Source organism: Camelus dromedarius, chromosome 16 (genome assembly GCF_036321535.1).
Source record: "Camelus dromedarius isolate mCamDro1 chromosome 16, mCamDro1.pat, whole genome shotgun sequence".
Taxonomy (NCBI): domain Eukaryota; kingdom Metazoa; phylum Chordata; class Mammalia; order Artiodactyla; family Camelidae; genus Camelus; species Camelus dromedarius.
This window is the reverse complement of record NC_087451.1, coordinates 39,887,654-39,897,391: the sequence shown is the minus strand read 5'-3', so window position 1 is coordinate 39,897,391 and position 9,738 is coordinate 39,887,654. Positions and strand designations below refer to the sequence as shown.

The following is a 9,738-nucleotide window of genomic DNA, read 5'->3' as shown; positions in this document are numbered from 1 at the left end:
CAAAACTTCTACTTACGACTAAGAACTGTCTCAGATCTTTGCACAATTGACACCTCACCCGGCGATGAGAAAAAAAAAAAAGAACTGCCTTAGCAGAGTGGCTTTGTACCCACAGGCAGAAAGTATCAAAGCTGGGTGCAGAAGTGGGTGCCGGGCACCCAACTGGGCCACACATAAGCGGAGGTTCCTGCTCCCACATGCCCGCCCCACAGCACCTACCACTGAAACTCCTGGCTTGGCAAAGTCACAGATTAGATCAACTCAGGGACCGCCAGGACACCAAGGCCACAAACGCTGAGGGTCTTCTGGCCCTGGAGCTGTCTCTCTTGGTACTTTTATGCCTCAGTTTCTTCACAGGAGCTCTTTTTGGAATCTTCCTGCCATACTGCTGGCAAAACGAAGCCAGTGAATAACATAGGAATGGGGGGCATTGGGGTCCAAGGCTTTGAGGGGCCCATGTGACTTCACAGTTTGGATAGCGTCTGTCATAGACACCAATTAGAGTGCGTGTCTCATTCACAATTTCGCCACGAGTTATGTCTGGACTTGCCTTTTTGTTTTTTATTTGAGGGGAAGGTCTCCTTTTCTATCCTGGGGGGCTTCTGTCCTCCTACTTATAAGATCCCACCTTCCTAGTGCAATGATTCCCTAAAGGTTGGCATCATAGTACTTAACCTTCAGGTCTCTCCTTGAGTTTTGTTTTTTTCTTAAACAAGTTGGGGAAAGAGAGCCTTTTCCTGCCTGGTTGCAGAGGGCAGAGGCTGCCTGAAGCCATGCCCCACAGCCACAGGGGAGGTGGGTTTGCAGGAGGTGAGAAGGTCAAAATGCACAGAGAAGAGGTGAAAGGGTCCTGAGGGTGTTCCATTTGCTGGTTCCAGCCACTCCTGAAGCCCGTACCTGCAGGTTGGCTTCCACAAGCTAATCCTTTTGCTCTTTTTGCTTATGCCAGTTTCAGCTGGTCACTGCCCTGTGCAACCAGAGTCCAGAGTAAGAGGCCATGAACTATGCCAGAGAAGCTCGTCAGTCAGCAAAGGAATGTTCTGGAACAAAATTGCCCATTGCCTGAACTGGCCCTGGCACCAGTGGCTTAATTTGGTGCTAGGTCTTCACAATAAGAGGCTGAATGCAATGACATCAGTGTCTGCGAACATCTCCCCCATATTGTGGTTTAAGCCCTAGGAAGTAATACAGCATTTTGACGATAGCTTTTCTACTTCTGGGTGAAAGTCAATTGCATAGCGATGAGAAAACTTACATACACATTGTACGCGGTTCACCGCAGGTCGCTGTGCCTGACGCACCATTCCTTCATAACACAGAATTTATTCTGTCAGAGACGGCATCTCGCTGCACTTGGGCACTCCTCGGGCCAGGGGAGACTGTGGATGCCTCAGACCACATGGCAGGAGCCCCAACAGGGCCCCCCACAGCTCACTTGGCATCAGGTCCCACATTCACCAGAGCTGGGTCTGTAATAACCTGGAGTCAGGGGGAGGGGCCAGTGAGACCTCCCTGCTGGCTGAGCACATCCTTGGGGACCCCCTATTTGGTCCAGGAAGGGGACTTGAGCCCAGAATTCCAGTGCATCTCACTGAACAGTTTCCTGTCCAAGGGGTCTAGACCCAGTCACCAGCACTATTTCTGACTCTCCTGAAATACAGGGCTCCCAGTTAAATTTCAGTAACTATTTTTAGTATGCCTCAACTATTGCATTTTGCAACAGTTGCATATTGTGTGTGTATATATGTACGTATGCATCTGTATGTGTGTGTGTGTAATATATATATATACATGTCCTTTTTAAAGCTCTACAGGTGATTCCAGTGTGCACAGTGCTGAGACCCAGCACTCAGGGTGGAAGAGCAGAAAGCTGGGTGAAAACTCATGCAGTAACCCTGGGGGGAAAGGCACAGAGGTGTGCTCGGGCTCCGTGTACTGGGAGCACAGAGGACACACGAGGAGGCACCCAGCGAGAGGGACAGAAATGCTAAGTGTGTCCATCTTCAGAAGGGAGGATGTTGTTTTCATATTACAAACTATTAAGCTCCACCTGGATGCTGAAGCCTGATTGATGCAGGCTGTGAAGCCTCCAAAGCCACCTCCACCAGGGCAGGGTTCCCAGTCTAGACAGCAGGATAGGACCACATACGCAGCTTTTAGCAATATCGGCGCTGGGCCCACCCCACCGCCGTCCAACTCTAATCCTGTGTGCCTGCTTTAAGAGCTACACAGACAGTTCTAATGCATCATTTGGGCCAGTACCCTCCTCAACTCCCCTCTCCTCCTCCACCCATTGTGTGGCTTCTGGGCAGATCACTTTTTACGTCTGTTTATTTCCTTCCCTCCTCTGCTAAGCTTGGTGCCTTCCCCTTTGAACCATCAAGAGCAGGAGCAATCAATGTTAACTGCCATACTGCTGCTCGTGGCTTGGTTTCCTGAAACACGTGTTCCGCAGCAAAGGTTCTCAAATCTTAGCATGCATGGCATCACGGGAGGGCCCCACCCCCAGAGTTTCTCATTCAGCAGGTCTGGGGTGAGGTGTGAGAATAAATGTGCCTTCCTTTAACAAGTTCCCAGGTAATGCTCATGATTCTGATCTTGGGACCACAACGTTTTCGCAAGAATGAGAAGGTATTCTCCATTTAAATAAAGTCAAGGTAATCACAACTACAAGCAGAAACCAGAGATTCAGAATAGAAACGCTGTCCAGGCTCTTGGGAGGCCAGGGCTCCCCAGAGCAGGCTGTAGACTTACCGGCCTATAGACCGAATGACGGAGATCCTGCGGTCAGTCTGGCCAAGTGGAGTTCAAGGGCTTGTGTTTGACTCTCAGCTCAGCCTGCTGCCGGCTGTGAGACCTCGGGCAAGTTGCTTAACATCTCTGAGCTGCAGTTTGCTCATCTGTAAGATGGGGGTAATAATAATAGACAACTTTTCTTTCGAGCTTACTTCGTACGCACGCTGTGTGCAGTAATTGAGCAATAGCACAAGACCGAGCTGAGATTCCAGTCCAGCCCACTGGGAGCCCACACCCAAGCTCTAAGCCCCTCCCACCCACCTCAGAGCCCCCCTCGAAGGCTTTTACAACAATATATGAAATACTGACTCACAGCCTGCTACACGGTAAACACTCAACCACGATGGTGGTGGTTCTTGCAGCTGGGGCCTGGACATGCGCCCACCTGTGTCCTTGTAGGCTGTGCTCAAGGACACCCCAGTACGTGGCTTGACTACTGCATGGATCTACAGAGTGTCGGACCCCAAGATCATCCTTATACAGGGAAGGGCCTGACATATTATGTTATATATTGTTGTGCTAATCCTTAACTGAGAAAAGCTACTTAGAAACGTACTGGCTCATGAAAGATTTGAGTTGTTGATAAAGCCAGCCCCTGGGTCTTCTTTTTGGACCCCAGCCTCATCTCATAGGGAGCCACCTAGCAGTGGGAAAGAGGACCCTGGGGAATGAAAGCACCGGGGGCCCTGGGGGAACAGAGGTGGCACGGGCGCAAAGCGAGCAAGTGTCCTGCCGCCTAGTGCAAAAGGCTGGGGAATTCGGTCCCTCGGCCACGTGGTAGATGACATTCCTCTACAATCACAAGTAGGTTTGAAATGAGCTGGGATCCTGAGAGATTGTTTTCAAGGGGAGCGATCTATGTGGGCGCAGCGATTTTATCCATAAATGCCCAACAGCCAAAGAGCTGAGGGTGGGAGGGGCTGAGATGGCCTCTCACGGAACGGAGAGGGCTTTCTCTGCGGAAAACACGGGTGTCAAGGTAGCAAGCTGGTCTTTTCTTCCCTTCACCTTTACTGCAAGGGGGAGAATAAACTGAGGTGCCTGACTAGGAACTCAGACGGGAAGCGGAACTCTTTCTTTAGGGAAGATGCCAAAGACAGCTCCTTGGCTTGTTAGAGAGATCAAAGGCAAAATCCAAGGGCTCTACGAGATTATTTTTTATTTTGTCTTGTTTTTACTGTGAGGCTGCTTTCTTTTGAGGTCTGAATATTAGATTCAGAAATATCTGAGTAGAGTCAAATGTTAGTTTTTAAAACATCAATTAGATACTACCAGGTGTTTGTGTGTTTTTTTAACCATTAGAGTATGTGCCAAGGTCAGAAGTGACAGCTGTGGGGGCTGGACCCAGAGGCAACAGTAGGGCCTTACCAGGCTAGTTCTGGGGCTTGAACCTGGCCTCCCTTTGTCCCAGCTCTGCACAGGCCTCCGCAGCTGTAACGAGGCCACCCAGCCAGTCAGGTTCTGTGGCAACAACAGAGAACCACCTCAGTCCCTGTCAGTGGATCAAAGGGCCTCAGGCTTTGCCAAAGTTACCTCTGGCTTCTGAGCAACTTGCCATAATGTTCCAGTCAGAACCCAAAGGCGAGCTAATCTGCCCACGAGTGGAGTCTGAGGCCTCCCCAGTCTGAATACAAGCTGCTCGTTTCCCACCGGGTCCTGAGCGTTCCCCCATTTTCACTCTTGCCTCCGAGTTCCCCCATTTGCCCTCTAAAACCTGTTTTAATGGATAGAAATTGCCCACATCCCTCACCTTGTCAAACACCTCTTTGTTTTCTTGCTCTGACTGGAGCCTGGCCCTCCTCTGAGGAGGCCTCCTCCCCGTGTGCCTCTTACTTGGAGCTGAGAGGGCACTGGGTATTGGGTGGCTCCTCGTGACTTCAGTGTTCTGGAAACAAGCCCGCTCTCCTGGGTTGTCCTCCCTGAGGCCCATGCCAGCTCCCCATCCCAAGGCCATTCCTCCTACCTGGGGTTCATGGAGGACTTTGGCTGTGTCTTCCTGTCTCCCCCATCTCCCCGACCCCTGACTCCTGCTGTCATCCTGGGCAACCCCAGTGTCTACAAGAATGCCCAGTGACACCTGAGCCCAAACACCTGCTCACTTTCTCAGTGACAAATCTTTACTTCCATCCTACCACCCACCCCTGCAGGCACATCTTACTTTGTTACCTTGCAGAACTGCTCCTCCTCCATATCCTGCACCTCCAGAATTTCCTCTGACCACATCCCTGTCTCCCTCAGTCTAGACGCCAAGGACAACCACTTTCGCATCAGCTCCCCCAGTGTCCCTGCTTTGCACCTGCTGTGCCCACACAGTAGGCATGGTTTTCTCTGCAGGCCACAGCTCTAGCCAAGGTTGCCTCTGCAGACAGTTATGCGTGAGTGTGGTGTCACTCAGGACGGCAGATCTGCCTGGAAGAACCAGAGAAAGGTTTCAACTTGGAGACTCAGGGAAGGAGGTGTGGGAACTGGAATTAACTGGAATTTACTTCATAGAATATTTGACCCTTCCTTTCTACCCCTGATGCAGAGGAACAGACAGTAGCAGACAGTCCCGAGGCCAACTAGCAGAAGATTCTTCTTCAAAGATATTTAAAAACCCAGAGCAAAGGCCTTTGCACTCTGGCATTTAAGGGTTCCCATATGGGTGCCTAAAAACAGGATTCATTGTTGTCAAGCTCTGTGCACCAGTGTAGGGCCTCAATCAGCTTTTGTGTGTGTGTGTGCGTCAACTTCTATATACAGCTTAATGCTTCTCAATCAGCTTTTTATAGCCTAATTTTTGGGTTTTTTTGGGGGGGGATTAGGTTTATTTAGTTTTATTTATTTTTTTAATGGAGGTACTGGGGACTGAACCCAGGACCTCGGGCGTGTTAAGCACGCACTCTACCACTGAGCGGTAAGCCTCCCCTGCCAATAGCCTCATATTTAAGTGTGTATAACCCAGAAGGATCACCAGACATTTTAGAAAATCTGCAACTTGGAAAAGATCAAGAGAAACAAAACTGATCTCAAAGGTCACAGAGATAACATAGGGAACTGAAGAAACCTTTTTAAAAAGGTTGAATTCATTTCATCAAATACTGATTTCCCCTTAAGAAAGGGACAGGGGTCAAGAGCCCTTGGAAATTAAAAATGATTGCTGAAACTGAGAAAAGTGTCCTAGGAAATCTGGAAAATAACACCAGGAAAATTTCCAAGAGGAACAAAAAAAATCAATGAAGGGAATATAAGACATAAAAAGGTAAGTGACATGGAGGGTTAAACTCAGAGTTCCAACATGCTACTGTAAAAGTTCCAGAAAACACACACAGAGCAAGCAGAGGGGAGACAATTCTTTAGAAAATACACAGGCACATTTTTTGTAATGGAAGCACATGATCCTTTAGGTTACAAGGGCTCACCCTGTGCCTAGCATAATGAATAAAAGGATGTGCACCCAGGTATGTCATCGCAAACTAGCAGGGGACTGTCCCAAAGGTTTCCTTAGATCACACTCTACTGACTAGGCGGGCGCCGGGGGTCCCCGATTGAGGACTTGGCCTCATTCCTTCAGGGAGCCAGTAGCCAAGGACACCAGATGAGCGCTCACTCTACCTGGATGCAGTGAGAAACCACCCTGCCATGGAATTGGATGACCAACTCTTTCTCAGTCCCAGGGACTGGCTTGTGGAAACCAGGATTTTTTACAATTAATTGATTGATTGATTGATGGATCTTAGTTTGGGAGGGCTAATTAGGTTTGTTTGTTTGTTTTTAGAGGTGGTCCCAGGGATTGAACCCAAGACCCCATGAGTGCTAAGCATGTGCTCTACCAGTTGAGCCATACCCAACCCCCAAAACCAGGATTTTTTAAAAGCAACATCCAATATTCTTCAAAATGGGATTTTAAAGCTGATGTACGTGTATATTTAATAGGTGACAAAGATACACCAAACCATGAATGATGATCCTCTTGCGATGCACCTTTGTATAATAAGCATCACCTGGGGGTGAAAGACTGCACAGCCCCGGCTTGTTGGCCTGGGCATGTGTGTGCTCGCCAAGTTCCTCAGACCCTGCTTCTGATATGAGAAGGCCCAGCTAGAAGTGTTCAAACAGCCAAACCAACCCCTCAGCCCCTTGGGGTGACGAAGCCCACGTTGGTAGGGGAAGGGCAAATTTGCTAAGCCACAGCTGTGGTTTCACTGGGTTTTTTCATCATTTTGCTTCTCTTTTGTTTGGGCGGAGGTGGGGGAGGGAATTAAAATACTTGTTTACCTTGGTGGAGGTACTGGGGTTTCGAACCCAGGACCTCGCGCATGCTAAGCACGGACGCTACCACTGAGCTATACCCTCCATCCCCTGTTGTTGTGCTTCTTTTGCCCTCAGTTTCTTACCTCTGTAGCACAAAAGAAAGAAGGGGCCTTCTGAGCCTCCCAGGATGGAGGTCAGACCTCAGCTCCACACTTCGTGGCACCGGGTAGAAATTAACCCCTTTCTGACCCTTGGTCCTCCTTCACTCCCCCTAAAATTGTTCTGAGGAGAGCGGGTGCTGAGAGAATCTCCGTTCCATCTTCACCCTCTACCCTCTCCCTTCCAACCTAGCCATCCCAGCCCCTGCGAAAAGACACCAAAACCCCCCGCAGTTTGTGCCAAGGGAGGGCAGTGGGGGTGTGCTATCCCTGCCCCTCCCACCTTCCCATGGCTTCAGCCCACATCGCATCAGGTATCACCCCAGGGCCAAACAGGGTAATCAGTCACGGATGGAGAGAGCAGAGGGGTAGGAAGGGGAAGTCAGAGCACCAGGAGAGAACCCCTGTTCTCTGCACCCTTGGATGGTCTCAGAGCATGAACTTTTTATCCTGCCAAAGCTGACCTCACCTTTCCAGTGTGTGTAGCAGCCTTTTCCCTGGACATATTTCCGTAATGTATTAGTCAGGAGGGCTCAGCGCACTGCGGTGACATTTCGGTGGCCGAACGCAAGGGCTTCTCTGGCTGGTGAGAAGTCTTCTGAGTCAGGTGACTCCCTGATTCGAATTGCTTCCACCTTGTGCCTGCACGGAGGCCCATCACTGAGGCAGGGGAGAGGGAACTGGAGGCTTGTGCCAGCTCTGAAGTGCTTTGGCTCAGAAAAGACCCGTGTTACTTCCACTCCCAGCCCAGAGGCCAGAATTAGTTATGATCTCCAACCTAACTTGAAGGGAGGCTGGGAATGTGGTCTTCCTGGGTATCCGGAAAGAGGGAAGGAAGATTTGGTGAAAAACAGCATTATCTCTGCCACTCCAAACACCTTTCCTTTTCTTTTTTTTAAACTAAAGACAGTAATTGGAGATGAGGGTATCTCCTCTCTTGGAGAATATCCCGTTAGCATGTGAAAGGCCTCTGACCAGTATTGCAGCAAATAAGGAATCTTTAATTCAGCATTTCTTAAAATTCTTTGGTCATTGAGCCCTTTTTTCTAAGTTTAATCTCCTTTGGAACTACTACTCTGAGGCGCAAACTTTGGGAAATTATCCTAAATGCGTCACCTGTGGCCCCTGGTTCTCACGCGTTGGGCCAGCCACCTCTCAGAGAAGCCTGTCTCGACCAGAAGGAGCCCCTGCTGGTCCTGGAGGATGGACACCCCACCCCCACCCCATGGTGAACAGCTCTTTCTCAGCGCCTCCCCCACCCCCCCGACCCCCCGGCTTCCTGTGATTCACACCCATCCGGCAGCCCCTTTGCAGGAACTATCCCACGGAGGGGTGGGCCTCAGGCATAGATAAATGCTCACTTGGAAGAGACCTGAGTCCAACTTCTGACACAAAGCAGAATTTCTCCCTGGCCTGTTCAGGACGAGGCCTTTCCCCTCGGTTGGATTCCTAGGACCCAGCTCCTGCTCACTTGCAAAGCCTCCTTTGGCCTTGCTGGGCAGCTCAAAGTGTTAGGCAGACCTCCCTCCTACAGCCGGGGATCTGCTGTCCGGGACCCTGCTCCCCTGCTTTCAGCTTAAATCCTCTGAAGCAAGATAGCCAAGCCCGTTCATCACCACGTAACAGACATCTGAGTGCCCACCTGCTCCCCCCACCTATCTCTAGGCCAAACTTCTGTCTCTTCAAAAGTCTGTGACTGTTTCCAGGCCCCTCACGGCCCTGCTCTCCACCCCCAGAGCCACCACGAGTGTCAAGGCCAGACTTCCCATCATCCTTGGGGTTGGGCCCAGCATTCCAGTTTGTCCGTATCTGCTGGAATCCTAATTGGGTCACGACTCATGGTGGTGGTGATCACTCACTCTTTCCAGCTTTGTGTAGCCTGCAGGGAAACAGAACAAACCTATTTCTGGGGCTCATTCAAACCACTGAGCCGGCCTGGAAAGGAGAAGGCCGACTTGGAGGCACAGGGAGCAGAGGGCAGGGAAGAATGCTTACTGGGCTCACCTGCTAACCTCCTCCAAGGCCAAGTGTACTCAGTTACTGTCCTGCTGACCCTGCCCCTCCTGCTTCTGGAAACTGCCCCCTCCAGCTCCTGCCATCTTTCAATAAGGTTTCTCACCAGCCCTATTCCTCTGCCCACAGCTAACCGGCCCAGATACAGGATCATGACTGATTTTTGGCCTTGACAAAGGATCTGATCAGTCCCTCATCAATGTGAGGTTGTTAAATGTTCTTGATCTGGAGGGAAGTACTGGTCGTCAAGGAGCGAGGAATGAGGCCAACCTGCAATTGGGGCACAAGATGCCCCAGCGCTGTGCCTGGCTCAGTGGGAAGGGCAAACAGGTGGGGCGGTTATGCTGGCTGTTAGGATCTCTTGAAGCCAAGGCATGGGTCTAGCACAAGTGACACAGGTGGGACAAATATAGAAAGTACAAGGGCAGGAGGTATAGCTCAGCTGTAGAGCACGAGCTTGGCATGCACGGGGTCCTGGGTTCCATCCTCCGTACCTCCATTAAGGGGGAGAAAGAAGGAGAGAACAATAGTATAAGGA

The 9,738-nt window shown here is 50.4% G+C and overlaps 1 long non-coding RNA gene across 2 annotated transcripts; it reads right to left on the bottom strand.

Moving 5' to 3' along the window:
• Nucleotides 1-1,335: 1,335 nt before the first annotated feature.
• LOC135323149 (uncharacterized) lies at nt 1,336-8,364 on the bottom strand. 2 transcript variants are annotated; one of them, XR_010384402.1, is made up of 5 exons: nt 7,657-8,364; nt 4,963-5,205; nt 4,165-4,257; nt 2,755-2,900; nt 1,336-1,479 (listed from the first exon to the last, which is right to left on the bottom strand). It is a non-coding gene; the product is annotated as an uncharacterized LOC135323149 (long non-coding RNA). The 2 variants fall into 2 exon arrangements; XR_010384401.1 differs by having other exon boundaries at nt 5,093-5,205.
• Between the last annotated feature and the right edge of the window lie 1,374 nt (nt 8,365-9,738).